At 40.8% G+C, this 5,874-nt stretch overlaps 1 long non-coding RNA gene across 1 annotated transcript; it reads left to right on the plus strand.

Annotated features, from left to right (window-relative positions):
- The first annotated feature begins 1,950 nt into the window (after positions 1-1,950).
- On the plus strand, positions 1,951-3,454 carry LOC123725191 (uncharacterized). The gene is made up of 2 exons (XR_006757670.1): positions 1,951-3,082; positions 3,380-3,454. It is a non-coding gene; the product is annotated as an uncharacterized lncRNA (long non-coding RNA).
- Positions 3,455-5,874: the final 2,420 nt, after the last annotated feature.

Genomic DNA, 5,874 nt, shown 5'->3' on the forward strand with positions numbered 1-5,874 from the left:
TAGCTTTCATTTGTCTAATGTAGTAAGAAAGAAAAAACGGTTCTGAAAAGGGGTTATGACTTTTTTGACCCCACTGGTGACTTTTCCTTTTGTGGTCTGATCAGCCGCAATGAAAAGCCATTGGATGGTGAATTTAAGGTCATTTGGGATACTAACTTTAAGGAAACTAGGAGAACTGATAATTATGATGGAGTTAAAGTTCTTAGACACAATTGATAATTTGAACCAATGAGAAGACAAAATGACGAAAAGGGTACAATCATTTTTCTTTGGGGAGTAGTTCAGATTAGTCATTTTGATCTGATTATGTTACGTGAATATCGTTTGATAAGTAGGGGTACTTTTTACATTATCTAGATAAGTTTATTTTCCCTTAGGAAGTCAGCTGTGGTTGTATTTAGTGGAAGAGATTTAACACAACAAGACTGTGGAATTAATATAATAGTAATATTATATTTTGTTGATAAAACAGGTTAATAATGGTAGACTTAAGCCAACAGGACAGGAATATATGACATCTGTAGGGAATCCAGGATTATTGAGGGTATCAAGATAAATGTAAGTAGCTATGTAATAAGACCATGAGACATTTAGTACTCCCCTGCACTGCTGAGACCTTGATGGGTTGGAAGTAGAAGGAGGAGAGCATAAACAAGGAAGAGAAGATAAAAGTAACATAGAATTAGATAACGGTTAGTGAGTGGAGACCAGCATAGTTAAATTATAAACAGGTGAGGACAGAAATAACACTGGGAGAGACAGAAAAGACATAAGAATAGAAGATAGCAGGATAATTTAGTTAGGTTCATTTAGTTAGGATATTAATACATAGAGAGACTATCGGCTCCATAGGCATGTATTATAGTTTTGATTTTAAGTTATGTTTGGTCAAATTCGCTAGGAAAAGATATGATAATTTAGTTGAAAGAAGTTGTTCAATCTTAAAGAAGATAGGACACTTGATAGAGAAATGCACAGGGTACCTAAGGATGAATGCCCCAGGGAGAATTGTACATGTGGTATATGAAAGGGGGCAATCCTACAAGAGAAGGGCTGACATAAGGATAATTTACTAACCTTACAAAAGACATTGTTAAGAAATACAGCAAAATTGATACATGGTTTGAGCCATGTATAAAAAGGGGGAGTAAGGGGGAGTATAGTAGAGCAGGCGATAGAACAGGATAGGATGCTACTAGAACAAAAAAATTTTTTGTAGAATGTCCGTTCCAACATTTGGAAATGGACTTATTGAACTATTCCGAATTGAGGGGAAGAAGGGGTGTTTAACAATAACAGATAAGTATAGCAAATGGGTAGAAGTGTTCCCAACTTACTTGGTGGACATGATTATGGTAGCTAGAATATTAGGACAAGATATAATCCCTAGTGTTGATACTGGGATCTATCTCTTTAAATGATGGATGACAGTTTAGCTAATCAGGTAGAGCCTATAGAATGCCAGAGTTAGGGAGAATAGAGATACCAGAACAGGTAGACATAGAAGTTAAAGATATACTAGCAGAGCACATGAGAAGACTGTTTGTTAACCAAACCCGTATGTCCAAGATTTTGTGTTCAACAGGTGAATTACAGGAGAAGGTGATTCACTCAATCCAACTAGGAGACTGGGTGTGGATCCAGTCCCTGAGGAGAAAAGACGGGAAGCAGCCCCGTGGGGAAGGCCCATACCAGGTGCCGTTAAACCATTGCCTTTGCCATTAGAAAAGCTGAGAGAGTCACTTGGGTCCACGTTACCCACTGCAAGGAGGTATGTACACATATGACCACTGCTGATCACACACAGAGTTAGGAGAAGAACCGATACCAACAGGGTCCGGGGGTTACCTCCTTAACGAAGATTCCCTATCCCGACCGTTCATCACTGTGTGTGCTCCTAGAGGTGTGAGTATGGGGTGGTACCAAGCAGAGAGACTAAGGGCAGGAGGGTTGACGGTTTTTGGGAAGAGTAGAGACTCTGAGCTGCATCATAGTCTAATCTTTCTGATACATTCAGATCCAACACCTACGGGTACTAAACATAGGTTACCGTTGTCATTGAGAAGAAGTAAAAGATAAACTATATAATACACTGATGAGTGACGTACAGAATAAGGAATCAAAGAAGATCAAGATGTAGAATTTAAGGTAAACATTAAACAATTTCCTGGGGAAGCAGACAACTTTACAGGAATTGGGGTTGGCCAGACTGTACTCAGCCAACCCACCTCGGTTCACCTAAATTCCGGATGAATACCAGTGTTATAGATACAAGAATGGCACCGAGAACTAAGATGATTTTAATGGCTGAAAGTAATCGTTAATGTGACTAACTTAGGTTTGAGAGATGAATAGAACATTCTTAACCTCACAGCACCTATAACTGCTGAAGGGTGGGCTAGTACCAGCAAAGGACGCATACGACAGAAATTACCACAAAGGGTGGTTAGGAATTGCGCTCTGGGGTTATTGGTCTAACCAGTTCGAGTTAGTCATCAGAGGCCAGTTATAGGAGGCTAAAGTAGGCACAGGAGGAGTTTTGACCAGGATGGGAGTAGCTTTACAAGATGGATGCTATTGGCATCCTCAGGGAAGTTCCAGATTAATACAAAGCTATGAATCAAATATGTGAAGGCTTTAACACTACATTATTTTGGTAGTTGACAATAAATAATAATGTGGATTGAATTAATGACATCTTTTAATCAACAGATATTCATGAATGAAACAGGGGATGCAGTAAAGAGGTTCTCTGACCAATTATCCGCCACCTCCCTCATGACCTGGTAAAATAGACTGACTCTCGATAGGTTACGGGCAAAGAGGATGGTGTAGGTAGAATGATTAGGTTCATTGCTGTACGTACATTTTTGATAACACAGCTCATGTTTGGGAAATGGAAAAGTGTTGCAAGAACTGTATTATGGGCTGCTTTCACCTGTATGAGTGTGATTGGGTTGTGTGGTAGTTGTTTGGTCCCGTGTGCAAGAGGTTTAATCACCAGAACTCTAGGCAGATGGTGAGCTACGGACCGAGTCAAAGTTCAGATCAATGAGATGACAAGTACCTACCGCCGAGCAAGGTGGAGGATTCATTCAAATATGAGGAGCACATGTTAGATGAGACCATCTATTGGGATGCATGAATTAGTTTGAATTTGTGTGAAATTTCTGAATCCAATCAAAATAGATGTGTTATAATGTATGTGAAATATCTAGCAAAACGGGTGGATTGTAATGGTAATGATATGATTTTAATCCCTATTGAGACTTGACAAGCTATCTGCTGAGGTGAGACGTGAAGAGGGGGACTCACAAAATTTGTCTCTGACAAATTTGTGTACTTCCGTTTGTTTGTTTTCACTCCCGCTGTGCCGCAGATTGTTCTTTTTTGTCACGTCTTGCAGACGTGAAGAGGGGGATTTGTAATAAAGATAATCTAACGTTTTACCTAATGATATATAAGGAGGGCATTTGCACAACATGTTTCACAACAGCACACAACAAAATTCCAGAGACATATTGAGCAACCAACTGATACCAATCACGACCACACCCAGAGGACAGATGGCTGACTTAAGAAACTCACACAAAAATGTCAAGACATGAAAGCACCCTAGCCACACGAACTGACCACTGGTGTAAAGAACAACATTCCATGAATATCGCAAGCACCCAGACACGAATTACCAGAAATACACACACACACACACACACACACTTAGGTGTGTTGGACTCCGAGGACAAAGGACACTGCCAAGGGCCAATGGGAAGTCGACACCACCTGGAGAGTGGACCGTCCCTCCACTCATCGACCAGTCAGGAGAGCGGACCTACTAGACTCAACGTCAACACACTGTCATTTCATTGTATAAATTAGATGCACACTATGTTTCGGGGCTCTCTTCTGCTAGTTCCCTATGAGCTAAACGAAGGAGTCCGTGCATGCTTTGCCAAATATCTTTGTCTCATAATAAACTGCCTTAATATAAACTGAATCACCCGGTCCAACGTCTTGACTTGGTCTCCTTCTCAAATAACTAATCATCAACACTTGCCATCTGTACCAAACATTGCAAAGTATTCTGATGACAGTGATAGGGAAGAAACATTGATCAACAGTGTTGTTGTCACGGATGAAGTTGACTGAGTTTTGAAATCAGTGGAATGCCCAGTGGAAGTAGAATATGAGAAGGAGATGGAGAAAATTCTGGCTTTTGATTGCATCCGTTACAGAGAGGGAGAAAGATCTGATGATTCTTATGAAATTGCACATGGTTAGTGTGAACGGGAGTAACTTAATACAACGGGCCAAGCAAGCGGTACAAACAAAACGGAAATGACACAGGATGTCTGACTTAGTTAAAGAGGTTCCAGTCTGCCGTTAAGCATTCATTCATGTATATGGGAAAGAGTCTAGCTACATTTTCAGATATTATATGTTTCTAATTTTGTCCAAAAGTATTTTTCATTGCAAGTTAAATCGTACTGTTAGCTAGCTAGCTAACGTTAGCTGGCTGGCTCACTAGCAAACGTTAGATGTATGATCTGTTTAGTAATATTACTAGTATCTCAGAAAGCCATTTGCATTGCTAGTTATAGCCTGTTAGCTAGCTAACATTGAACTTAGTTGGTTAGCTTTAGCTATCTGCAGATTCATACTACAGCATTTCATGAATGGTGGCTAGCTATGAAAATACGTTTTTATTTCTAGTACTAGTACTGTATGAATTAGTTACAAAAGACTCCACTTTGCCAGATAATTACATGACCCGTAAAGAGATGGGTGAGGCTTAACTGTAGCCAGGTGGGTGAGAGAGACATTGTGTCCCCATGGAACAACACATTTCTATGATTGTTGGCACTGTGACAAAGGTATGTTGAAGACATAATTAAGTGTCAAAGAGTGTTTAATGTCCAAGTATTGTTTTGCCTCCAAAACAGGTCTGGGGAAGGAATTTGATGCCTTGTCAAGGGAGAAGGCGTGCGAGGACTTGAGGCTCTGGAAGCTGTCCATAGTGAATCATCAGTAGTGGACGGCAGATTCAACTCCAAGTGGAAATCCGGATGGTGAGGCCAAGTGGAGAAGGCTCGTAAACCATGTGCAGGACATCCGCAACACCTCTGCATTCCTGTCAGGTGTGCTCCCTCTCCGGCCTCTAAGTCACCAGGCTGCTCATTATGGCGCTCACCTGTCACCATCATTACGCGCACCTGCTCATCATCAGACTCACCTGGACTCCATCACCTCCCTTTTCTTATTTTTTATTTCACCTTTATTTAACCAGGTAGGCCAGTTGAGAACAAGTTCTCATTTACAACTGCGACCTGGCCAAGATAAAGCAAAGCAGTGCGACAAAAAACAACACAGAGTTACACATGGGATAAACAAAAGTACTGTCAAAAACACAATAGAAAAATCTATATAGCTTCATCTATATAGCTTTACCTAGCATAGACTTATAGATGACCTGGAGCCAGTGGGTTTGGCAATGAAAAAGAAGCGAGGGCCAGCCAACGAGAGCATACAGGTTGCAGTGGTGGGTAGTATATGGGGCTTTAGTGACAAAACAGATGGCACTGTGATAGACTGCATCCAGTTTTCTGAGTAGAGTGTTGGAGGCTATTTTGTAAATGACATCGCCAAAGTCAAGGATCGGTAGGATAGTCAGTTTTACGAGGGTATGTTTGGCAGCATGAGTGAAGGATGCTTTGTTCCGAAATAGGAAGCCGATTCTAGATTTAATTTTGGATTGGAGATGCTTAATGTGAGTCTGGAAGGAGAGTTTACAGTCTAACCAGACACCTAGGTATTTGTAGTTGTCCACATATTCTAAGTCAGAACCGTCCAGAGTAGTGATGCTGGACGGGCAGG

This window comes from Salmo salar, chromosome ssa11, assembly GCF_905237065.1.
Source record: "Salmo salar chromosome ssa11, Ssal_v3.1, whole genome shotgun sequence".
Lineage (NCBI taxonomy): Eukaryota > Metazoa > Chordata > Actinopteri > Salmoniformes > Salmonidae > Salmo > Salmo salar.